Below are 27,090 nucleotides of genomic sequence, written 5' to 3' on the forward strand. Positions count from 1 at the left end.
GGGAACCATGATATAGGTTATCAAAATTGTTTCATTTGGTGAATTAAATATTTAATTTTGTATTTTAGAAAGGTCACTCTTTCAAGGTTAATTGGAAGGTTAATTGGAGTAAAGTCATGATGGGAGGTAGGGAGGCCATGAGTTAATGATAGCTATTTAGGAAAGAAATGATAAGGATGTAAAGTGAGGTGAACTAATGAAAATGTTATTGGGTCTAAAATATGTTATGGTGGTAGAATGGGTAGGATGACTTTATCAATTGGTTTTGGGAGAGAGAAAGAGGCAGGGCGATTCCTAGTTTGCAAGGTTGGGTTAAAAAACACCTGATGGTAGAAATATAGGAAAAACATGTCTTGGGAGGAAGAGTTCCTTTTTTTTTTTTCCCTATTTTTTTCATTAAATCTGGGATGTCTCTAAGAACGAGATGGCCATATTTTGTTGGGCTTCAAGAACAGATCTGGAAAAGAAATATAAATTGATAAACAACAATATATTGAGTTGACAACATGAGAGTAAATGAAGTTGCTCAGGATGAGTCGTAGACTCGACTAGGAGAAGCACGCTCATATGTAGAGTCAACAAAGGAAGAAGATCCTGCAGAGGAGCTGGAATCAAGAGAGGTGTCATGAAGCTTGTGTAAGGCAAGCTGTTCCCATGAAGCCAGGGCTCATCCCCCCGCTCTTGTTCTGTTTTTTAGATATGATGGTTTTGTGTTTTGTTTTTTTCCCCTCTGGTGGAACCCCCTGTGAGTAGAGCTTCAGGGAGGCAGAGTCACAGAGAACTATGCATGGCCTTCATTCTGCAGTGGGGACTGTGGGAGGTGAGGAGCAAGGGCGAAGAGCAAAGGAGGGTGGGTAGCATCAGATAAAGAGAGGGTTCTGTGTGGTCCCACCTCAGTCCCATGCCCAAGGAGAGTTTCTTCTGGATCCTCAGAAAGAAGCACCATTTTTATGCCCATATCTTAAGAAAAAATAAAGCCATGCTCTGTTTGTGGAATCACAGGCAAGACAGTGATAAAATGAGAAGGACTGAAGAAAGCCCTTGCAGTCTGACCATTTGGAGAGTCTTGGTGACTTATCTACATACCTTTTCACAGTAGAGAGAGGCAGAAATCTGAGGAGCTCAGGGAATTGCAAGGGAGACAGTCATATAAATAAGTAATAACAATGTAATATAATAAGATATGATATTTTGAATCAGGCAGGGTAACTTTCTCCTACTACTATATTCACTTCTTTTTTTTTATTGTATTTAAAGAGAACCATGTAGTTTGTTTGTTTTTAATTTATTTATTTGACAGATCACAAGTGGGCAGAGAGGCAGGCAGAGACAGAGAGAGGGGGAAGCAGGCTCCCCACTGAGCAGAGAGCCCAATGCGGGGCTCAATCCCAGAACCCTGGGATCATGACCTGAGCTGAAGGCAGAGGCTTTAACCCACTGAGCCACCCAGGTGCCCCCTATATTCACTTCTTATCAGTGCTTGTCACTAATAGAATGATTTCTGACTGCTCTGAAACATCTGTCCCCAGGGTTCCTTTCCAGTTCCTTACTTTTCTCTGGTTGTTCTTCCTAAACAACTCCATTCAATCCTAGGACTTTAACCAGCACCCACAGACCCATGATTTCTCAATTTATATTTCTATTTCCCTGACTTTCTGAGCTTGAGTTCTGCATTTCCAACCATGTGCACAGTACTGGACATAGGCTAGGTATTCAATCAATGTATGCTAATTAATTTAAAAGTTGATCCTAAATAAACTGAAGATACAGAAGTAAATTTAAATACCGTCACTGCATTTTGCATAGTGAGCAGGCAGGGAAACCTTTCCCACCAAATTTGTCAGAAAATTTCAATAATTAACTGGATGCTACATGGCAGTTTCAGCATGGGAATTGGGTGAGATCCAGCTAGTGCAGTGAATTAGTAGATTAAAATACACAGATCTGTAAATCAGAATGCAGATTCTGTTGCTGATTTTTGGCAATGTTAGCTAATTCTCTGTGTTTCATTTCTATACTAGTAAACAATTCAAAGGCACAGCTTCCTGTTTTTATTTATTAATATTGAGATATAATTCATATACCAAGAAACTTACCCTTTTAAAGTCTACAACACAGTGTATTTACAGAGTTGTATAATCATTACCACTATCTAATTCCAGATCATTTACATCACCCCCAGAAGAAATTCCATGCCCATCACAGTCACTCTCCATTCCTCTCTTCCCTCAGTTTCTTGCTTCTGCTTTCTGTCTCTATGGATTTGCTAATTTTGGACCTTTCGTATAAATGGAATCATACGATATGTGGTCTTTTGTATCTGGCTTCTTTCCATTAGATTTTAACAAACAAACAAACCTGAGCATAAAGTGTTGAAGTTTCATTCATCTTATAGCATGAATCAGTTCTCCTTTCCTTTTTGTGGTTGAATCATATTCAATTATCTGGACATACCACATTTTACTGATGGACTAGGTTCTTTCCACATTTTAGCTATTAGGAATAATGCTACTATGAACATTATTCTGCAAGTTTTTGTGTGGCTGTTTCCAGTTGTCTAGGAGTGGAATTGCTGTGCCCTATGATGACTCTATGTTTAGTATTTTGAGGCACTACTAAGTTTTCCAAAGTGGGTGCATCACTCTATAGTCCCACCAGCAATGTTTAAAGGTTCCAATTTTTCCACAACCTGGTCAACACTTGTTATTGTCCATCCCTTTCATTATTGCTATATGTGTAGGTATGAAGGAATATCTCACTGTGGTTTGATTTGCATTTTCCTAGTGACTAATGATATTGAGCTATTTTTCAAGTGTCTGTTGGCCAGTTGTATATCTTCTTTGGAGGAATGTCTACAAATCCTTTCCCATTTTTAAAAATTGTGTTATTTTTCTTTTTAATATTATATGATAAGGGTTCTTTATCTTTTATCTTTTTTCTTTCATTGCTTGTGCCTTTTTTTTTTAAAGAGGCATTAATGCCTAATCCAAGGTTATAAAAATTAAGAATTATGGGCAATTTTTCTACCAGTTTTAAATTCTTACATTAATGTCTTTAATCCATTTTGAGTTAACTTTATATATGGTGTGAGTTAGGGATCCACCTTCATTCTTTTTCATGTGGATACGTATTTGTCCCATTTGTTGAAAATTCCCTATTGAATTATGAATATTTCCCTATTGAAAGTCCCCTATTGAATTATGTTTGCACTCTTGTTTTTTTTTTTTTTAATTTTATTTATTTACTTGACAGACAGAGAGATCACAAGTTGGCAGAGAGGCAGGTAGACAGAGAGGGGAAAGCAGGCTCCCTGCAATGCAGGGCTCCATCCCACAACCCTGAGATCATGATCTGAGCTGAAGGCAGAGGCTTAACCCACTGAGTCACCCAGGTGCCCCTGTATCCTTGTTGAAAAGCTTTTGGTCAAGATGACCTGAGCTAAAGGCAGAAGCTTACCAACTAAGCCACCCAGGTCCCCCACTTCCATAACTTTTTGAAAAGGGAAATTTCATGTCAAAGTCTCCCATCTAAAATAACTAAATTGTATGCATAAATCTAAATTTAAATTCTTCTGGCAGGGAATTTTCATGCAATTCTATTTATGTTGATGATGCGGGCTTTCACATCTTTATGTAGTCCGTGAAGCAGTTAAAAAGTAATTTATGGGGGTTCCCGGCTGGTTGGCAGGCTCAGTCAGTAGAGCATGCAACTCTTAATCTCAGGGCCCTTGAATTTAAGCCCCATGTTGGGTGTGGCACCTACTTTAAAAAGAGAAGAGTCAATGATGAATTGAGATTTTCAAATTCCTATTGTTAGAATACTTGATGTTAATCTAACTTAGAAGATAGCATTTAACTTCAGACAAAGCCCTTCAAATTATTAAAAATTTTAAAAAGAAATTTGTTTATCCTGTGGACTTAGGCTAAGAATTTAAAATGCCTTTACTCTAAATATAAGAATTCTCAGGAGCCAAAAATTTCTTGACTCTAGCATGATAGAATCTGTTGATTCAATTGTAGTCTCTGTATTTCTGTTATTGATACACTTAATAGGGAAAGAAATGTATTAGGAATATTCCTAGGTAGAGGAGATATGAGAACAAGGAGAGCCTCACATGAGGGAGAAAAAATTTCTCTTGGACTGCCATAGACAGTGGATTGTTTAAATACAACTTTTAAAGAAGTTAAGGAAAGATCTTTTTCTTTAAAATAAGGAAAGGCTTTTTTTTTTTCCCTAAGTATAAAAATTACAGACTCTTTTTATTTTTTTGTGTTGTTTTGGCAAAGGGGAACACTTAGCACAGTGTTTCTGTTGAGATCACTGGTTGAATTGTGTATGGATCTCCTACTATCTCTGAAAGGATTTTTTCTCTTTGTGATTATTTAGACAGTGCTAAATCTTTGAAAAATCTTCTGTTTCTTATATTTTATGGGTCATGCTCAAGAACTGTGTGATGGATAATTTTATGTGTCACCTTGACTGGGCAATGGGATGCCCAGAGAAACTATGAAAATATTATTTCTGGGTGCATATGTGAGAGTGTTTCAGAGAAGATTATCATTTGAATTCATAGACTGAGTAAAGAAAATCCCCCTTACAAATGTGGGCTGGCATCATCCAATCTATTGAGGGCCTGACTAGAGCAAAATGGCAGAGGAAGGCCAAATTTGCTCTCTATGTAAGCTGGGACAACCATCTTCTCTGTCCTCAGACTTTGGCATCCCTGGTTGTTAGAGCCTTTGTGTTTGGACTGGAAACACCAAGCCTTCTGGATCTCCAGCTTGCAGACAGCAGTTGTGGAACTTCTCAGATTTTATAACCCTGAGAGCCAGTCCTTCATAGTAAATCTCTTTCTATGTATCCATGTATATCCTATTAGTTCTGTTTCTCTGGACAGTTCTGACTAATACAAATGGTGGAAGGCAGATTAGGTTAAAAGGAGGCACACTTGGCTACACCTTGACACATGCCAGCAATTCTATGTGAGTCTTAGTTTTGCAATTTTAGAAATTCCAGTTTGTCTGTTCACCAAGAGGCTAATGGTTTTGGAACACTTCATTCTTCATAACCAAGTATATAAAGGTTTTTAAACTACAAAACTCAATGACCATTCATCGAAGGCTCTATCTCACCAAAGAATCAGAACCAATCCTGTGCAATGGATATTCCCCCTTCTGGTGGGTATTTCTCAGAAGATAATGTGTCAGATCACAATTATTTAGTGAATATGTAACTGAAACTAACTAAAAAGTTACAGTTCAGGGATTCTGAATAAAAATTTAAATCATTATTTCAAGAGTATTTCTGTTTATATAGTTGAGACCATCCAAATGGTATGATGTGGAAGGATACTGAGAAGTCATGATAACATCACCCATCTTTGAGCTTGTTCTAAAATTATTATTATTATTATTTTTACCAGTGTTTCAGATTGATGTTACCATGGCCAGTTTACTAAATGTGTTAGAGGGAGCAAAAGTACGTAACCTGAATCTAGTCATGAGGAAACACCAGACAACCTGACATTTAGAGACATTTTACAAAATAACTGGCTTGTACTCTTCAGAAATGTCATGATATATAAGAGAGAGAAAGAGGGACAGACATAGGAATAGTTACAGATTTAAAAAGACTAAAGACATGATAATTGCAAATCCATGATCTTGGATTTTCTTTTGTAATAAAGGACCTTATTGGAAAAATAGGTGAGATCTGAATAAGGTTTATATATTGAGACCTAATCCTAATAATGCTGTATTGGTGTTAAAATGCTAACTTTGATAATTGTATTGTAGTTATATAATAAACTTCCTTAATTTTAGGAAACACAGTGAACTATTTACGGGATATCATGTCTACAATTTACTCTTAAACAGATGAGGAAAAAAATGTTGAGAGAAAGAAAGAGAACAGGATAAAGTCAATATAGTAAGATACTTACATTTGGAAAATTAGGTTGAATTTTTCTTGCTATTCTTGCAGCTTTTTTTTTGCAGCTTTTATGTAGGTCTGAAATTATGTCAAATAAAAAGTTTTAATTAATGGGAGATTTTAAAGTTTCTAAATTTTTTAAATCTTTTTTTTAAAAAAGATTTTATTTATTTAGTTAGATAGTGTGAACTGGGGGAGGGGCAGAAGGAGAGGGTGAGCGAGAACCGACCTCAACCGCCATGGGGCTTGATCCCATAACCCTGAGATCATGCTCTGAGCCAAAACCAAGAGTCAGACACTTAACTGACTGATGTCATCCAGGTGCCCCTAAAATTTAAAAAACTTTAAAAAAATTTTTTCTAGAAACAACTGATTTGGACTCTTAATTGTTTCTTCTTAGACCAATGTGAGGTTTCTGTCATGTCCCTTGATAATCTCCTATACTAATTTTTTTGGTTGCTTCATTATTAGGAACCTGTCAACTCTGCTAATATTTTACAAAAAAATATTTAATATAGGTCTTTCATTTTCATTATTATTTTCAATTACCTAATACATTTATTTAACATAATAAGTCAAGTGTTACAGGAAATATAAAGATGGATTACATTCTTTTTTTTAAAGATTTATTTATTTGACAGAGAGAACAAGCAGGGGGAGAGGGAGAAGCAGGATCCCCACTGAGCAGGGAGCTCAACATGGGGCTCTATCCAAGGACCTGGGATCATGACCTGCGCTAAAGACAGATGCTTAACGACTGAGCTACCCAGGCACCGCAGATGGACGACCTTTCTGACCTCAAGGAGTATATGAATCAGAAGGGGGTACTAAATAAGTTACAAAAATGGCTGCAATATAATGTGAGGTTTGGAGAAGGAGATAAAGAATTTACGAGAGGGAAGATATATCTAGTCTGAGGGAGCAGGAAAGGTTTCATAGAGGAAAAGTCTTCACTATATGAGGCCAAAGAAAACATAAGACTTTAATAGGCAAGATGGCAAAGGGAGGATATTCTACATAGAGGGAGGAGCAAAAGCAAGGCATAGCGACAAGGACCAGCAGGTGATACCCTGCATGAATTATTTGAAGTTTAAGTAGATTTAGAGTTTAAATATTAAACCACTGTAAGCATTTATTTTCTTTTTTCTTTAATTTTATTTATTCATTTGACAGAGAGAGAGAGATCACAAGTAAGCAAAGCAGCAGGCAGAGAGCCTGATGTGGAGCTCGATGTGGGGCTCGATCCCAGGACCCTGAGTTCATGACCTGAGCCCAAAGCAGAGGCTTAACCCACTGAGCCACCCAGGTACCCCAAGCATTTGTTTTCTTATCCATAAAATGGGCATAGCAATAGTATACTCTAATAGAGTAGATGAGAGATAAATGTAATGCTCATTATATGTTATTACTTGGGTACACATTGGTTGGAGACTGGCTGTAAGTAAGGAACATAAGGTAAGGAACATTGAATGTACTGGGTCAATATCGAGTGGTGGGAATGAGTGTGCAAAGGAGACAATGTGGAAAGTTGAGAAAAGTTAGGAAGGTAGAGTCTATGACTTTGGGATGGACCAAAGGTAAGAAATGAAAGAAAGGAAACAGAGGATGCCAAGGTATCAACTTGAGACTTCTAGAAGAGTAGAAGTATCCTTAAAGAGCCACCATCTACTTTTCCAAAGGGCCAGGAACTCATAACCTCATCCCTCATAAATGCTGGACGTGGGCTGGTGCTTCATTTGTATTATCACATATTTGAAAAATATCCTTTTTATGGGATCATACTTTAAATTTACAAGAGGACTTGCTATTTACAGTATTCTAGGGTGAATCACTTTGTGATACTGCAAAACCTTTTTTTTGAATATGGATTTATTTGAGCTTGTTTTATATATATGCATACACACATAGATAGGTAGATAGACAGACAGATAGATGGATGGATGCTATGTTTTGGCTATTTTTCACCAAGTAGATGACTCATTGAGTGCCAACTCTTTCCAAGGTACAGTCATTCTAATGATTTAATTGACATTAGTTCAAGGTTTCCTATCCATTTTCTGGAAAGAAGCTGCAAAGAGGAAGCTCTTCCTGGGGGCATGGGTCTGCACCCTACCCCCTATTCCTGAAACTATATTAGAACTGTGGAAATGGGGGGCAGTGACATCACTTATATCTTCCACTCTCCCTTTACTGGGAACATCTGGAGCCCCCTACGACTGTGACAGTGACTGGTGTTTCTCTACAATAAATCATCTTGACCTTAATGGCCAGAGGTATAGATCCTCTGGTTTCATCTAAGTTGTACCTTCTGATTGCATTAATATAGCATTTTTTTTCTTTCATTTCTTTTAAGCAGAATTATAGATCATTTGGAAAATGTAGGCAGTCTATCTATTTAACATTTTAAAAGTGAAGGAAATATATTCCTGTGTTATTTTACAATAGCCCTGGGAATTAGGTGGTACAAAGATGGTAAATGTTCCAGAGGAGGAAGCAGAGGAGCCCCTTACCCCGAACCAGGCAGTTTCGATGCTCTTCCTTCTCCATCTGCCTACCTCGCCAAACCCATCCCACACTGCCTTTTTTTTCCCTTTCTGAGTTCCTCAGCTGAGTGACCTTCCCTCCCACCCGAGGCAGTTCCCAGCGGAGGAACTGGGTATCCCTGTGGCATCTATTTAATTACCTTTACTTTTTTGAAGGAAATGAAAAGAGGATATCTGTCCTGCTAAGCAGGAAGCCGGATTCGGGGCTGGATCCCAGGACTGTGGGATCATGACCGGAGCCAAAGAAGAAAGAAGCTTGATGTCGGAGCCACCCAGGTGCCCCTTAATGTTAATTTTAAATAGGTGAATTCAGACTGATAGGACTGCCTAGGGAAGAAAAGGCTGTGGCTTTTTTAACAGTGCTGCAGTCAAGAAATGGACTACGGGGTAGAACCTATTGAAGTTACTGAGATAACTGCAGGGTTATCTCCCTGGAGAAGTTTCCTGAGTATACAGAAGAAAGTGGAAATCCATGTTCTCCCCCAAACCCCACCATTTCTAGCTGGATCCAAGATTCTTTTGGTCTGAATACAGTTGAAATCATCAATGCTGTTAGTGACTACTCCCACTAATGAGAAAAGCAATGATTAAAATTTTAGATCTGTATTATTTGGCAAAGTCATAAAAATGATATCCATATACAAAAGAGTGGTTCATGAAGAATAAACTTTATTTTTAATAATTTTCCTCTAAACCACTAGGTAGAATATCAATATATTATTTCTGCCTCTTTCTACCTTTTCTCTTAAATCATGTCTGTTAAGTTGAAAATAAAATGGCGATAATTATCTGAATAACGTCACAGAACTTTCCAACTAAGTGACACAATTTAAATGATGAGAACCAGACACAATATATTTTTTTAAAGATTTTATTTATTTATTTGACAGAGATCACATGTAAGTAGAGAGGCAGGCAGAGACAGAGGGAAGCAGGCTCCCTGCTGAGCAGAGAGCTCGACACAGGCCTCAATCCCAGGACCCTGAGCCAAAAACAGAGGCTTTAACCCACTGAACCATCCGGATACCCAAGACAAAATATTCTAATACACCTTTCTTAATGTTCTTGATTTATGAGTAGACTCAACTCAAGACTCAACTATGGAAGCAGTTATTTTCTGTGAATAGTGTTTTCAACCCAATAGTGTTTTGGACACTGCTATTGGCCTGCTAAACTGTTAACTGATGCTTAGTCAACAGTTTTGAATGGGAATGAGACTTTTTGTGAGTAAGAAATATAGTTTTTCCTGACACAGGATGGAAGGGTTCAACTCTACTATAAATCTGTTTTAAAATGTGATTTCAGGGTGCCTGGAACAGCTCAGTCAAGTGTGGGACCCTTGATATTGGCTCAGATTATGATCTCAGAGTTAGCCCCCCATTGGGCTTCCTGCTCAGCACTGAGTCTGCTTCAAATTCTCTCTCTCTTTCTCTGTCTCTCCTCTCTGCTCATGCTCTCACTTTCCCTCCCTAAAGTAAATAAAATCTTTTAAAAATGTGATTTCAGTGGCTTTTAAAATTGGTCTCATAGTTATCTTGTTCTTAGTGACACTTGGTTTAGCATTCTCTTTTGTTTCCTGGTGACACAGTCTTCCATTTATGGCGAAAATTTCTCTAATTCACTGGATTTTAAAAAAAAAGTTCTAACTGGGTTTTTCGTTTTTTGCCATTCAGTCACCATCTTTCTGAAAAACAGTCATTCAAAAGAATTAAGGTCATGTACAAGTGTGTTAATGGGAATCCTGTGAGTTGCTTCTGCTGTTGGTATGAAGCTAGAGGCACATTATCTGAAAGCACGGGATTCATGGTACCTGGAAGGTCTATAAATCAGTGTGCTCCATCTTGCCTTGTCTGTTAAGACAGGTGGATCCCATTTGCACAGATGTTCTTTCTCTCTCTCTCTTTTCCTCTCTAAGAAGGAAATAAAATATATAGGCCCATTAATCTGCACAGGTCAACCTCTTTCATAGGGCACATTCTTGGAAAAGGTAAAGTTGCAGTTCAAATGTGTATAATATACAAAAAGGGGCCAAAGGCTCAGTCCTTTTCACTTTCAGCAATTATAAAGACCTAAGTATTAATGGAGTTATAAGAATTGTTTATCTTAGGTTACCCTGAAATTTAGGAAAAGATGATATACATTTCTAAAATTAATCCAGTAGGCTTAATTTAGGTCTAAAAACTGGATATAGATATAAGGCCTAAGATTAAATAATCACAAAGATTTAGATGACAGCACATACTCTTATTTTTGTAAGAGAACATTTTACATAAAATATATGTTTGATATACATCATTGGAGTAAAACATTGAGATTCCATTTTGTATATTTAATATTTACATGTTCTTTTGAAGTATTTACAAGTGAAGACACCAAAAAAAGGCAATGCTAATGAACTGCAAAAATAGCCATTGATTTTATTAAAAAATATTAACAACTACAGAATCAGGCTTGAAGACTGAATTTTAAAACAAACGTATTCACACTGACACATAACATGAGAATTAATATTCCTTTTTGAATTAGTTTTTCTCATCAACCATTTCTCATCATCTTTCTTTTTAGAAATTAAAATGACTGTATGATGACTGAAGTGAGGGAGAGATTGAAGCTAAAGATATTTACATGAACAGAACTGTTTCTAGTATTATTTTAGGCAGGAGAGGAAATATTGAGTGAAAGGGTGGTGAGGTACCTTCTGGCAGTCTGTTCTAACTGAATAGACACAGGAACAATAAGGGGAGAGGACACTCATCTTCATATTCATTGAACAAAAAAACAGTGCAAGGCAGCTTTAGCTCACATTAACAGGTGCATAAAATACAAATTAAGTTTTATCATCATATGGGAAGGTAGCATCATAAATGAAATAAGACTCATTATATGTTCTTTATAAGCGCTCCCTGGATTTTTTTTTTTTTTCCAAATTCAGAATTTTCAAGTACACTTCTAAAAGTTTGTTGAAAGAGGAGTGGCGTGTGAATTCGCAGCTGTTTCATATCCCAGCGCTTTCAAGGAATTCTGCTAATTGGTTGCAAAGCCAATTTAAATTGTCTTATCAAACCACAGGAACTCAGAATGTTGTTTGGACTGAGGCGTGTCGCATGCAACTTCTATAAATCACAAACCGAATTCTTTCTCGAGGGATTCTGGACAAAGCAATGCGGTAACTGTTAAAAATTTAAATATAGAGTTGCCAAGTGGAAACTAGCAGTTAGTTGAGGAGAAAAGAGGGGAAAAAAGAGTGTTTAGAGCTTTGAAGAGTACTTTGAAAGTCATCTGGAAATATTCACACAAGGGAAAATTTTCAGAGTATATATAGAGATGTAGCAAGTTTGCGAACAGAGTTTCTGTGCTAGGGATTTTCAGGAGTTAGTCATAAATCATCCTTTTTTTCTTCTTTAACTTCTCTTTCCTCAAATTGGGTTATAAATATCCCGCGAAACGTGCGCTTCAAGGGGCATGGCTCAAATGTGTGCGCGAAGAGGCTCCATCTCGGGAGAATGAAGGACGATCAAGCAAGGAACTAAACGCACGGGAATAATGAGTGCTACTGTAGCTTTTTCCTAGTGCTCTTTTCCAATAACAAAACGTTAGCGACAGATAATTGTACTGTAGGCTAGCACACGGCCAACAAATAAGCCCTGCGTAAAGCATGTATGTATTTAATAATGCCTGAAGATCAAAATAAGGAAGGCACATAAACACAATTCAGATGACCTTGTGGATGCTGCGCTTAGTAAATCATAAAGATCAGCGAGCCAAACCCTGGACAACGAGCTTGAAACCAAAGGAAAGTTTCTCAACGCACAAGATTAAAATGTTTATTTCCCTATGACAGAGGAGGTATAGATCATCAGAAAGTGTCCTCTTCCTGAAACAGAACGTTGCAAACGGGAGCTGGAAAGGACGGCCGTATTGTTAACACACTCCGCGAACTGAGCTTCTACGCGATCTTGCTGTGTCTTGTAATTTCCCCAATATGCTTTTAGGATGGAAAATAAAATCAAGAGGGTTAGATATTTTGAATGAAAAATCTGATTTTAAAAATATGAATCAGGAAACAGTGAAAAAAAGAACATTAACGCATTACCTTTGTAATTCTCTGTAAAGACCATAGCTGGAGAGGAAAACGGCATCGGAGTCTCTGTGGCGCAATCGGTTAGCGCGTTCGGCTGTTAACCGAAAGGTTGGTGGTTCGAGCCCACCCAGGGACGGGTCCCTCTTTTACCCGTTTGTCGCCGGAACTTTTGCACAATTCTGGAGTTCAGACCTCCGGACTACGCCGAGGTCGCTCTCCAGGGGTTGAGCGGAAAGAAACCGCGGCTCTCGCTTCGCCGCCCACCCTGCGGGTGGCTCTTCAGCTTCCGGGAGCGCTGGAGGCCCCTCCCCCAGGCGTCCCCGGCTCCCGACCGGCAGGTGGGCCTTTCCCGACCACCTCCTGACTCGGGGGTGGACGAAAGGGTCCAGCGCTTTAAAGCCCCCGCATCCTTTCACTTCCAGTTTCTCAGTTCCCAAACTCAGGCTGCTGAGTGCCCCAAGGGTTCCTCGTCCTCCTCGCTCGTTCCTGAAGCCCAGGCCGCACAGGTCCCTTCCGCGCCTCGCCGGGCTCCCGCGGCCACCGCGAGGCCGGGTGCGGACGCGGGGTGCCGAGAGCCCGCAGGGGCCGTGGGGGCGGGAGAGCGGTGGGGGGGGGGCTCAGCCGCGCGCACGCGCGCCGCCGCGCTCGGGGCTCGAACCCGCCGCCGGCTCCCGCCGCAGCCCCGAAGGCCTCCGCGGCAGGACGGCGGCCACCGCGGCTCGCGTTCCGCGTCGGGACCCCTGCCTGCATGTCTGTATTTCAAGAGCGCCGAGTTCAAGCTGTCCACTGATTTAAAACTCTTCACGTTTTTTTACACTCATGTTGAATCGTGCAGCGTTTGTCTCTTCCCCGTCGGCGTAAACATACACTCCCGTGGAGGGAGTTAAACGCGGACGCTGTGGTATTGGTGGATGCAGAGACGTTTGTTATAAAACCTTTGTGTGGACCCTATCGTAAGAGCATTTCTCTTGTTCTATTTTGCTTCTTATACTGACGTGCTAGAATTCTATAGAGAATGGAACGGACGTGCAGCCTTTCCCACCTATTCAGAAAGGAAGCAGATCCGTGTGTGTGTGTGTGTGTGTTTAAACAACTGCGTGATTGTGTGAAACGTAAAAAAAAAAAAAAAATGATGACAGGTTAAAAGTGAAACTGCTAACGTAAATTTTGATTCTCTAAGCATATACCATTTATTCTACAAAATGCAAAACTCTCTCAAAATCGTTACCTCATCCTTCATTCCCTAAATAGAGGCTGCCTTTGAGAAGTAATCATAGCTTCTTCATAATTATTGTCTTGGGTCTAGATTGCAGAAATTTGAAAGACGGTTCTGGAGGAAAGTGATGTTTTATTCCTGCAAATGAGTAGTTCTGCTCTTCTTTATATTTTCCTCCAGGTGTACAGGCTAATAGAGGTTAGCATTTCTCGTTTCGTCCTGGCTCTGCGATTAGTCCCTGCGCCGAGTGCTTTCGCGGAGGGATGTGTGCGAACCTCACAACCCTTCCAGGTAGGTCCTGTTGTTGCCTCCGTGCAGAGGAGCCGCCGGAAGCCGGGGGCCCTGGAGTAACTGGCCTGAATTTGCAGCGAGTTGCCAGCACCGTACAGCTTGGACGCAGGCAGTCAGGCTCCAGAGCCCAAGCCCCTCGCTGCTGTAGCACCTCCTCTAACCTAGAGCGACTTGATTAATTAGTTAATTTAAATCCAAAGGTGATATTTTAAATTAGTTTTTATGAAGTTTCATTCATGTTTTGCTCCAAATCTCATTAAAAAAAAAAAAAAAAAAAACAAGAAACCCTCACCGAACATTCATAGACTACTAAAGGGCATTGTTAAATTACACATTCATTGTGCTGCTTAATTTTATTGAAATGAAAACTGTGTAGGACCATGAAATCTTAATGTGAAACGTATCTTTGGGAAACAATTTGATAGCATTTATGTGGAGGAGACAAGATTAGAAATAAAGACAGGCGGGAATAGCCCAGGCAAAATATGAAGGAGGGATAGAAAGAAGAATAGATTCAAGCAATGGGGGCTAATCTAGAGTCTAAGGGTTCTTAGACCCCAGGCTGATGTTTGGCACTTGGGATAACCATCAGGACCTTGATTTTAGGGTACCTTTGTGAGATAGTACCAAGTTTAGCACCGGACAGGTGCCTAGGTGGCAGTTTTAAATTTGATCCTAAATTTTTAAGTATGTTCTTTCTCTCCCTAGTTCGGGGATTAATAGGATTTAGAGGCCAGAAAATAAAAAGGGAGGATTAAATGAGAATGGAGGTGGGGCAAGGAGTGCAAAACTGCCCTCTAATGTAAGTAGCTGATTTAATTATGTGGGCAAGTGCTTAGCACATTTCCCTGTACTCACTGTTGCTTACAGATAAAACAGGTGGGAAGCATTTTAGAAAAATTGCTTAAAAATTTATGGGCAAATTGCCTTTGTAAAATTTTAATGTGTATTGGTTAAAGACGTGGCAATAAATAGCATTTCTGGGGAGCAGTACCTTGTTCTCAGTTTCTTGCTTGGTTCTGTATACCAACCAAGCCCATAAATGTGTCGAGATCACTTAGATCCTTTATGGAAGACTGAAGACGATTTAAAAGGCTATGTCAGGCATTTGAGTATGTAAATATGTTTCTAATCTTGTTAGTAAACTGTTGTATATTTAAACTTCGTTTATAAAATTGTAAGAAAGCTCACTAAAGTAATGCAATAAAAGGTGAAACAAGTACTGTGGTTTATAAACTATTAGAGGAGGTAATATTCGTAATTTAAAATATTTTTAACATTTGATATTAATATTTTAAATATTTTAAATAATTTAAAATATTTTTTACGTTGCAACATTTCTTAGGATAATAGCGGTTAGGAGGTTAGGAGGAAGCCACATGGCTACCGGGTCTCTATTTTCGTTTTAACACCTGTGTCTGATGTCATACGATACAAGGTTTGGGGGAAAAACTTTTAAACTGCTAAAGAAACACAAATGCCTTGTTTCTGCATACATAATACATCGTAACCAGTAATGCTAATGTGAATTTTAATTTCATTTCTCCGAATTTTAGTGGCCATGAGGCCCAAGATGTTCAGTTTATAGCTACAACGGGCGGAGTGGGAATGCATTGGTGGTTGAATAAACTGTGATACAGTTAACGAGAAAATAGTTTAAGAAGTCGAAACCTTTTAAATAATTAAGAATGTTAATTTTATCACAGCTCAGCATTTCATTTGTGGTGCTTCAAGTTGAGCCCCTTTGGTAGTAGTATCAGTCATTCTGTTTTTACATATTAAAAATAAGTATTGAACTCATAAGAAGGCTGTGGGAATATATTTGTAAAATAGTGGTAAATACCTTAGTTTTAAGTTGTTTTCATAGCTTAAATTTTAAGAAAAGTCATTAAAAATTCAACTGTTTAGACTCATATCTTTAAGAAAACTCTTAAAATATTTTATCTTAAAGGAGGCTCCACATCCAGCATAGGGCTTGAACTCACAACCCTGAGATCAAGATCTGCATGCTCTACTGACCAAGCCAGCCAGACAACCCTATTTTAAAGGAAACTCTTTGTAACTGACATCTTGACCAATAAATAATTATCAACATCCCAGAAAAACTCCCCCTCTTGTACTTCCCCCAGCCATCAAAATATAACTTTTAAATTGTAACCATAGGGATTATGAAGTTACAGTGTGAATTTTAAGTGGTCATAGATCAGGAGTCAAAAACAAATTTACTACCAAACCCTATCAGATGAGTATTTACACCTGAAGGTCAGGAGAAGTAATAAAAATTGGAAATCAGTTTTCCATGACTACTCATTTTTGATCTAATCCTCTACAATAAACTTGGTAAGAATAAATTTGTACTATTAAAGCAGAAAATCTAGGAAGTTTACTATTTAGTTGAAGTCTTGAATTTTGTCTGTTAACAAACTGCTCTGACTCCCACCTGTTTAAAAACATGAAACACGGGACACCTGGCTGGCTCGTTTGGTGGAGCATGTGACTCTTGATTGTAGGATCGTAAATTTGAGCCCCAGGTTGGGGCTTACTTAAAAATAAAATTACTTAAAAATAAAATCTTTAAAAACATGAAATAAAACAACCTCGTGGAAATTACTATAGCATTTAAATTAATTAAAATTTTATTTCTGAAAATAAATTTTAAACTTTAAAATCAAGATGAGATTTGAGGTTAAAAGGTGTAGTAAGAGAAGATGACTCAGTAGTTTTCCAAATAATATATTCTAAAATCTTAAGAATTTTAATTCAGAATCCTCTGTTGGAGGAAAACAAATAGTCATCCTGTTATTTCTTGTTTTTTTTTTTTTGTTTGTTTTGTTTTGTTTTGTTTTATTTTGTTTTTTAAAAGATTTTATTTATTTAATTGACAGAGAGAGAGAAGCGAGAGAGGGAACACAAGCAGGGGGAGTGGGAGAGGGAGAAGCAGGCTGCCCACTGAGTGGGGTTCCTGATGATGCAGGACTCCATCTCAGGACCCTGGGATCATGACCTGAGCCAAAGGCAGACACTTAATGACTGAATCACTCAGGCACCCCCATCCTGTTATTTTGAAAGTGTAACTAACTATAAAAGAAAATCTAATCTGTATGAAAAAAAGTTTGAAGTTGTGGAAAGTCTAATTTTTGATACCACTAAGGAAAAGCATCCTAGGAAAGGTCAACATAAAAGAACCCAGAGCAAAGTTTTACTTTCTTTCTTTAAAGGAAATTCTTCATTGTTATCAAAGGAATGTATGTCTAAGGTTATAATAACAAATAACTGTAAATTTTAACTACAGTGATATTTATACATTATTTTTAATAGAAGTCATAAATAAGATAAAATATGCAACACTAATGAAATATATAGGATGAATAAATTATGGTATGTTATTTAGACATTACGATATGATGTAGCCATTTACATAATATTTTTCAGGAAATATGCCTTTGGGGGTGCCTGGGTTGCTCAGTCTGTTGGGCATCTGCCTTTGGCTCAGGTCATGATCCTAAGGTCCTAGGATCTAGCAGCAACCAGCTCCCCACTCAGAGAGAACTCTGCCTTCTCCCTGTCCCTCTGGCTGCCACTCTCCCTGCTTATACTCTCTCTCAAATAAATAAATAAAATCTTAAAAAAAATTCATACTACATATACAATCAAATTCTATATTCTATTCTATATTTTTTAAATAAATAAAAAATAAAATTCATACTATATATACAAACAAATTCTATATTCTATTCTATTTTTTCTAAAAAAATTTCTAATTCATACTATATATACAAAACAATTCATACCATATATACAAAAGAAATATGCCTTTGGACAATACATATAAAAAACTAGATACAAAACTATCCAAAAACATGATCTCAGTTTTGATAATGAGACTGAATAATTACTTACATAGGTGATCTATAAATATTTCTGGATAGTGAATGAAATATACCAAAACAAGATTCTCAGGAGCCTGCTTAAGATTCTTTTTCCCTCAGGGCATCTGGGTGGCACAGTGGGTTAAGCAAGTGCTTTCATTCAGGTCATGATCCCAGGGTCCTGGGATCAAGCCCCACGTTGAGTGCCAAGTCGGTCTCCCTGCTTGGCTTGGGAGTTTGGTTCTCACTCTCCCCCTACTCATGCTCTCTCTCTCTCTCTCTCTCTCTCTTTCTTTCAAAAGGATAAATAAAATCTTAAAAAAAAAAAAAAAAAGATTCTCTCTCCCTCCCCCTCTCTAAAAAAAAAAATTAAAAAATAAAGATAATACCTGAATTCATACTATATATATGCAAGTTTGAATTCTATTTTTCTTTCTTAAAATTAACCCTGAGGGAGAATAGGAAGCTGACATATAAACCTTTGTATATATGATCAAATGATTTTCAACAACAGTGCACAGACCATTCAAGGTAGAAGGCATAGTCTTTTGAACAGATGGTATGGGGAAAACTGGATTTCCACATTCAAAGGATTAAAGTTGGGTCCTTACTTTACATCATACACAAAAATCATATATAAAATCAAATATCTAAATAAGATGGAAAATTATAAAACTCCTGGAAGAAAACATAGGGGAAATATTCATGACATTGGATTTGGCCATGATTTCATTGACACGATACCAAAAGCACAGGCAACAAATTAAAAATAGATAAATTGAACTACCTCGGAATTAAATGCTTCTGTGCAAATGAACAACACCATCAACTGAGTGAAAAGGCAGCCCATGGGATGGGACAAAATATTTACAAATCGTATATCTGATAAAAGGTTACACCATCTAGAATATGGAAAGAACTTCTGTAACTCAACAATTAAAAAAAAAACAATTAAAAAGTAGACAAAGCACTCAAGACATTTCTCTAAAGAAGATATACAAATGGCCAGTAAATACATGAAAAGAAGCTGAACATCACTAATCACTCAGGGAAAAGCAAATCAAATCAAATCTACAGTGAGATAGCACCTCACCTGCATTAGGATAACTACCATTAAAAACAATAGAATAATAACAACGAGCAGAAAATAACAAGGGTTGGCGAGGTCATGGAGAAATTGGAACCCATGTGCTTGGTTGGTGGGAATGGAAGATAGTGCAACCACTATGGAAAACAGTATAGTGGTTCCTCAAAAAATTAAAAATAGAATTACCATAAGGTCCAGCAATTTTGCTTCTGGTACATAACCAAAAGGATTGAAGACAGGATGTCAAAGAGGCATTTGTACACCAATGTTTGTAGGAGAATTAGTCACAGTAGCTAAAATGTGGAAGCAGTCCAAGTGTCCATTGCCAGATGAATGGCTAAGCAAAATGTGTTATATACAGACAATGGTATATTATTTTGCCTTGAAAAAGAAGGAAATTCTGACATCACAACAACATGGGTAAACCTTGAAGACTTTCTGCCACAAAATCAGCCACAAAAATACAAATACCGTACGATGCCACTTATATGACGTACCTAGAGTAGTCAAATTCCAAAACAGTCAGTGTGGATGGTGGTTGCCAGAGGCTGGGGGAAGGGGAGAATGTGGAGTCGTGGTTTAATAGGTGTAGAGTGTTTTGCAAGATGAAAAGAGTTCTGGAAGCTGGTTGCACAGCAATGTGAATGTCCATAATATGACTGTATACTTAAAATGATAAAGATGGCAAATTTCATATTCTGTATATTTTTACTGCAGTTAAAAATTTTTGAAAATTATTTTGAGGGGTTTTGTTCCCCTCCTTATTTAAGATCTATTATAAATTATATAAGACATTGGAGTATTGATGCAAGGATAGCTAAGTAAGCCAGTGGTAACAATTGAGAACACAGAACCATGCTTAAGGACATTTAGTTTTTTGAGAAGGTGGGCTCCGAAGGAAAGGGGAGGATGATCCCACGCTCCAGTGTGTGTTGTGCAGGGTTTCTGGGTGGCTCCATCGTTAAACGTCTGCCTCTGGCTCAGGTCATGATCCCAGGGTCTTGGGATCGAGTCCCGCATTGGGCTTCTCGCTCAGTGGGGAGTCTGCTTCTTCCTCTGCCTGCTGCTCCCCCTGCTCATTCTCTCTCTCTCTCAAATAAATAAAATCTTTAAAAAAAAAAAAAAAGAGGGATAAATAACTTGTCCAACACTCATCCAACAGTGATGAGGCAGGAACAGGAAAATCAGAATAGCCCAAAAGGGGAAACAAGAGTCATGCACCGATTCATAGAGTAACTTTGCAGTCCAGCTGGGCACGTATAGTCCTCCGCTGGAGACCAGTCCTGATCTGTGAGAACAGTTCCCAAACCTCTTGCCTCCACCCTGAGTCATCCTTCCCTTTACATAATAAATGGAAAGCTGGACAGTTTTCTGAGTCTGCTTACTACGTATGAAAGCTTGAAGGCCCAGAGACCACTTTTCATGATCAACTGTCTCTATCCTTTTCCATACAAATGGGTTCAGTTCCTTTAAAAACACTATGCATTTTGTGTGGATCAACTCATAACTCCATTTAGTGAAAGCCACACCTGCCTTCTTTCTGGAACAGGACTGTGAAATAGCTCTGGAACAAGTTACTTATGATTCTTAGAAGCCCTGTTGTCTGGCTGCGAGACACACCCTCAGGATTTCTTAGAAGGCTTTTTGTTCAGCTGAAAGGCTCATGACACATCACCTGAAATCTTCCTGGGGTTTCACCAAAGTGTCTTCTAGTTCCACCCTTGATCTGAATATTACACTCAGGCACGTTTCACTCCCAGTGTCCTGGACTTGATCTTGTTTCTCCTGATTCCATTTTACCTTGAGACACCTGCTTCATCTGAGAGACAGCCCTGCTTTCAAATCCATTAAATCCTGGTTCCCTCTCAGGCTTGAAAACTACACTTCCTTTTTTTTTGCTTATCTTCCTCATCAGGTATTTTTTTTCACAGGCAGCTAAAAACAAAACAAAGCAAAGCAAAGCAAAGCAAAAACAGTGGGAGCTTTCAGCAGTTCTCCGCCTATAAATATCCTCAGCCAGACCTGTGAGTTCCTCAGGTACCTTTTCTATTTCCAGCCTTACTGCAGGTGACAGTTTCACCACTGTGTTTGTGTGTGTGTGTGTGTGTGTGTGTGTGTGTGTGTGTGTGTGTTTATCACAAACTGTTAATCATCACTACTCAAGTCCCTTTCCTTCAGTCTCCAGTAGCCATCTAGTCACTGTCTTTCAAGCCTTTACTAATGGTCTCTTTAAGGAGCTCTGTCTTCTGTTGACCACTTGGTCCCAAAGTTAACACCATATGTTTTTGCTTTTGTTAAGGTAGACACCTTATTTGCAGACACCAAGTTCTGTTTCAGGGATCTGTGGTTGCGTAATAAGCCATGATAAAATTCAGTGGCTTAAAACAACTGTTTTGTTATATATCTCTTGATTCCATGAGTTGACTGGGGCTCAGCTAGTCAGTGCCTTTCCTGGTGCTACTTGGGGTCGGTCATGTGTTTACAGCCGGATTGGGGCTGGGACTAGATTTCTGGCACTTTAGGCTCCTCCATGTGGCCCCTTTCTCCACATGGCCCTATCTCTCCAGTAGGGTAGCTCAGAGAGGAAGGGAGTGAAAGAGGCTAGGCGTTCTTAATGTCTGGGCACAGAAGTCTGAAAATGTTCTCTGCATTCTGCTGGTCAGAACAGGTATGGGTTGTGCCCAGATCCACAGAAAGGGGGTGCAGGCCCTTCCTGTTGATGAGCATAGAGACATGTACACTGAGAATTGCAGAATTATTTGCAGAATTATTTGGGGTCTTCTTTGAGGACCTGCTACCACATCAGTCTTCTGATCTATTACCTTTGTAGCCTCAGGCTAAGCAGCCAAGCCACTCGCCATTACCATGAGTCTGTATATGTTCTTACCCTGAGCTATGTCGCTCTCCATATAGAGGTACCCCCTGAATGAAACTGTGCCCATTGAAAGGCTTGGTCCTCGTTGCTGCCTTTCAGGGTTACTCCTGAGTGGGGCACAGAATAGTTGCTGTACATTTTTGACGTGCATCCACATACTGAACTGACCCATTGTGACTACAGACGGACTTTTTCCTCCTTTGTCATTTGGTCAGAAGAGACTACCTCCCACCCTGAACCCTTGACCCCCAATATGGCCACAGATGTTGACTGTGGGAGATGCAACACTGGTGGGTGAAATGGGGGTTTAGGTCACCTGCCCATGTGGTTTGCTTATCTCCTTTCACCCTGACCCCAGATGTATCATTCCTTTCAGTGGATTGTTGCTGGACTTGTGCAACCTTGTAATATTGTGGGTCTGATAGAATCCAGCTCAGGATGGTCAGTTCCAGTCTCATGATCACTGGATGACCTATGGTCAGGCATTCTGTTACCAGGGTCCAAGAGGTTGTTCAAAGGTGGTTTTGTTTTGGTTTTTGTTTTGTTTCATTTTTTAATTTTATTTATGTATTTGAGAGGGGGGAGGGGCTGAGGAGGAGGGAGAAGGACAAGAAGAGCCTGTGCAGAACATGGAGCCCTACCCAGGGCTCAGTGCCCAACCCTGAGATCATGACCTGATCCAAAACCAAGAGTTGGATGCTTAACTGATTGAGCTACCCAGGCACCCCCAAAGTGGTTTTTAAATGATATAAAACCATTTGCTATGGAGAGCATGGCCTTGGTCCAGAACTGTGGGGTCTGTATCATGATTCTCATTTTTGGAACTGCCATTAACTCCACAAGGCATCTTTTCCTATCAAACAAAGACATATCTGATACCACAGGGTATGCTGAGTTGAGTGGTCCAAATGGCAAGACAGCTTGCATTGCAGCCCAGATTTCCTGCAGTGCCCTTTCCTGCTCTAGACCCTACTCAGAACTAGCAGCCTTTCATGTCACCCAATAAATGGGTGAGACATGTTCTTGAGTGTGGCCCCTGAGAGCTCTAGCAAGCATTTTGCTGTTTTCTTAGTGGCAGGAATTGTGAGATCCAACACGTTGACAATTACTTTTGGAAGGGGTGCTTTAGACCATGGGATTCCTTATAACTTTGCTGTTGTGCTGGCCCTGACTCTCTGTGGGATTCATTTCCTACTCTCTGGATCACATGTGTATTACCAATGTCTCCAGGGTGCTTTTCCTTCTTTCTTATCTGGGCTCCCCGACATAATGTCATCGCTAGAGCAGACCACCATGATGTTCTGCATATCTGGACAGTGTGGATCCCCTCAGATCATATTATGATCAGGGGTGAGAGAATTAACCTACCCCTGGAGCTAGACTGAGGACACATTTTTGTGTCTGTCCCACATGAACACAACCTGCTTCTGAACTTTCTTCCTGGTGAGATGACCACATGTCATACATTTGAGGCCATGGTACCATTGGGGCCACTGCTTAATAGGTCACCCTCCAGGAATCATGTGGTTTTGGAAAAGGTCAGGCCAGTGAGTCAAATGGTGATATGGTAAGGACCTCCACAGCATCCTTTGGATGTTCAAGTGGGGAAAGTAATCTTGGCCATTCTCCTTGTGACATGATTTTTGTTTGTTTGTTTGTTTACCATCTAGGCTGAGGGTAGGAGGGGGCACTATCAGAGCTTCTGTGTGGTCTTCCCCAGAGGGTAGTTCATGCCCCAGAGGCCAAGGAACCAATGCGGGGCTTTGTGCCAACTACCAAGTATATCCATTCCAATTATACATTTATGCATTCAGCACTGCTGTGTGGTTCACAAAACCACGATGCCCTGTGAAGGCACCCACTCTAATGGGAGTGGAGGGCAGTGGGGATGGCATGGGAACATGACAACAGTTTGGGTTGTTGGGTATCAATGTTAATTCCGACTCTGTGTCCTTGAACTATCTGGGAATTACTCTTTCCCCAGTGTGCCATAATAAATGACTATATGTCCCTGTGGGGCAGAAGGGTTGGGAGAATCTTTATCATATATACTGAACATGAGTGACAGGATTCTTCCTCCTGGGGCCCAGTCCATCCTTCAGTCATGTCAGTGGGTTTTCAGGCCGAGTAATGGCTCAAATCCAGAAACCAGGCAGAGTACAGCAGTTTTTTTTATTGGGTGGCTACCCTCAGCCTCCTGAAGAGCCATCCTTGACTCCTTTTGATTGCATGGTTTGACCAGTATGCTTACTGGCTGCTCATCCATCTTGCCCCTAAGGTTGCTGTATGCTATTAAGCATCTCCTTATCTCAGTGGGTCAGACCCCTATGCCTTCAGTCTAACCTTGCCAGTCATTACAGTAATTGCCTACCATCTGCCCTCCATTACCTCAGGACTCTATCACCCGATTGCTATCAGGGAAACCAGTTCTGTAAGTGCATTCCCAGTGTCAGCCCAAGAAGTCATTACAGAAGACAATGCTGACTTTCATCATGACACTGGTGCCCCCTCATCCCAGTGCCTTCCCTGTTTATTAAACAGAGTATCCTCTAGGCTCTGCCACAGAGTTGTTGGTGGGTAAGTTTTCTGGCTGGAAATTGCATAACCACTCTAGACCACTTTTCTGAACACTGAAACCTTTTTTTCTCCTGGTTGCTCTCACATCTCTGGAATTCCCTCCTCAACGACTGCAGCTGGGTTTCCTACCAGCTTGAGAGAGCCAGTGGTAGTTAGCATCCTCTCCCAGGGTGCTTGGCAGGTTGTAGGTCATAGGATTGTCAATACTGATCAGTCTTCCTTCATCCAGCTTTCCTTTCTACCCACTTTGATTCAACACCCTCAAGGAATGCCCCAATTATACACCCTTGGCTTCTGCTGGTACATGGTAGCTTGGTCCTATGGTCCTTTTGGGGGCATAATCTCTTCTCTCCCTCAGCAGGATGGATCATGCTATGCCTTAACCCTACTTATTTGTCTGATGTCTAGGAAGGGAGGTGGGATATCTAAGGGGAATGCCCGTGGTCTTGCAAGGTAGAGGACTCTGATTGTCTTCAAGCACGGAAGGAACGCTGGCCTTTTATGGAAGGGAGTGGGCCACTTCTTCATACCCAGAGGCCGAGGAAAATTTAAGAAGTCAAGATGTCCCCGTCTCATGCCTTAGGACCAGCTCTGTCCCAACAGGTCCTAACTTTGGTTGGTACATTGGCCTAGCTTGAAAATTCAACCTCTTCTTAAGCTCTGCTATTCTTATAATGAGCCCTGGGCTTGACCCTCACCCTTTTCTGGTCTATGCTCATAGGAGATGAGAGTTTCTTTATATGGTACCAAAGAGGCTGTCTGACTTTCATGCTCACACTTAATTGGTGATTAGTTAGCCTCCACCTTTCATTGTCCATTTCTAGTTCATCCATAGTCCTCAGCAGCAGCCAGGTTCATAATCCTTGTAATTACTACTTTCTCTGTCTCTCAAATTCCTGAGATACTGCACTTGCCAGTGCATTCCCTCTCACCAGCGTCTTACCCCCCATTCACATGGTGACCAGTTTAATAATTGCACCACTACCTCACGCCAGAGGTAACGTCTCTGTCTGCCACCATTGAGGGTCTTCATTGCCACCTGGCCAGTGGGTGATCCAGCTCTGAAATTTCATTTTATTTTAAAGATTTTATTTATTTATTTGACAGAGAGAGAGAGATCACAAGTAGTGAGAGGCAGGTAGAGATGGGGTGGGAAGCAGGCTCCCTGCTGAGCAGAGAGCCTGATGTGGGGCTCCATCCCAGGTCCCTGGGATCATGACCTGAGTCGAAGGCAGAGGCTTTAACCCACTGAGCTACCCAGGCGCCCCCGAAATTTCATTTTAAAGCCTGCTTCCGAGGCCCACTTCCAGCTCTAGCTGCTGCAGCTCGGGTGACCTGGGGAACCAGCACTCTGAGATTTGCATGTAGAAATTTACAGAGGAACGCTCTCAGGAATAGCTCCCTTGAGGGAACAAGAGAGATAGTTTTGGGCAAAGAGAGAAGTTGAACTGTAGTGCAGTGACAAAAGCAGCTTCTGCTGATTCCACGGGGAACTCTGAGGCTGAATAGCCTTTCAGAGATTGTACCAGATCAAGGCATGGGGGGATTGGGCCTTTGTCTCCTTGCCTTGACCAGCCATTGGGTATGGGCTGCCTCTGATGGAGGGGCATAAACTTAATATGAGGCAGCTTCCTTCAGCTGAGGGTAATCCCAGAGGATGAATTCAACTGTGAGCCAGCAGTAGCCAGTACTCCCAGCAATGGTCTTGATCCCAAAGGAGGTCTGGTGGAGTGGGGCACAACATCCACTGCACAAGTCTAGGGACTTTTGTTTTTTATTTATTTTCCCTTTTATATTTGTTATTTATTAATTCTTCCTGTTTTCCTGAAGTCATTGCTGTTTTTGTTTCTTTTCTTCTTTCTTTCTTTCTTTTTTAGTTTCATGGTTGTTTCTTTTTTAAAAATTCCAGTATAATTAATGAACAGTGTTATATTAATTTGGATATATGAGATAGTGGTTCAACACTTCCATACATGTCCCAGTGCTCCTCATGATAAGTGTACTCTTAATCCCTTCACCTACTTCACCCCCATCCCTCCACCCATCTCCCCTCTGGTAACTACCAGTTTATTCTTTGTATGAGTCTGGTTCTTTGTTTCTCTTTTTCTTTGTCTGTTCTGTTTCTTAAATCCCACCTATGAGTGAAATCATATGATATTTGTCTTTCTCTGACTGACTTATTTCGCTTATCATAATACCCTCTAGTCCATCCATGTTGTTGCAAATGACAAGATTTCATTCTTTTTTGTGGCTGAGTAATATTCCATAATAGATGCACCACATCTCCTTTATCCATTCATTTATCAGTAGACACTTAGGCTGCTTACATAATTTGGCTAATGTAAAAAAATGCTGCAACAAACAAAGGAGTACATAGATCTTTTTTTTTTTTTTTGAATTAGTGTTTTTATATTCTTTGGGTAAATTCCCAGTAGTTCAATTACTGGATCATAGGGTAGTTCTATTTTTAATCTTTTGAGGAACCTCTATACTCTTTTCCACAGTGGCTGCACCAGTTTGCATTCCCACCAATAGTGAAAGAGGGTTCCTTTTTCTGCACATCTTCACCAACACTTGTTTCTTGCTATTCTGACAGATGTTGGGTGATATCTCATTGTGG

The 27,090-nt window shown here is 39.9% G+C and overlaps 2 long non-coding RNA genes and 1 other non-coding gene across 5 annotated transcripts in view; 2 read left to right on the forward strand and 1 right to left on the reverse strand.

Moving 5' to 3' along the window:
- Nucleotides 1-10,866: 10,866 nt before the first annotated feature.
- On the reverse strand, nucleotides 10,867-13,131 carry LOC132020893 (uncharacterized). The gene is made up of 2 exons (XR_009405139.1): nucleotides 12,568-13,131; nucleotides 10,867-12,459 (listed from the first exon to the last, which is right to left on the reverse strand). It is a non-coding gene; the product is annotated as an uncharacterized LOC132020893 (long non-coding RNA).
- On the forward strand, nucleotides 12,618-12,691 carry TRNAN-GUU (transfer RNA asparagine (anticodon GUU)). The gene has a single exon. It is a non-coding gene; the product is annotated as a tRNA-Asn (tRNA).
- Nucleotides 13,132-13,205: 74 nt separating the features above from the next.
- LOC132020894 (uncharacterized) overlaps nucleotides 13,206-27,090 on the forward strand; it is a 193,287-nt gene continuing 179,402 nt past the window's right edge. For all 3 annotated transcript variants that reach the window (XR_009405142.1, XR_009405140.1, XR_009405141.1), the window contains exons 1-2: nucleotides 13,206-13,508; nucleotides 13,952-14,062. This is a non-coding gene — a long non-coding RNA (uncharacterized LOC132020894). The remainder of the gene's footprint in view (nucleotides 13,509-13,951; nucleotides 14,063-27,090) is intronic.

This window comes from Mustela nigripes, chromosome 6, assembly GCF_022355385.1.
Source record: "Mustela nigripes isolate SB6536 chromosome 6, MUSNIG.SB6536, whole genome shotgun sequence".
NCBI lineage: Eukaryota > Metazoa > Chordata > Mammalia > Carnivora > Mustelidae > Mustela > Mustela nigripes.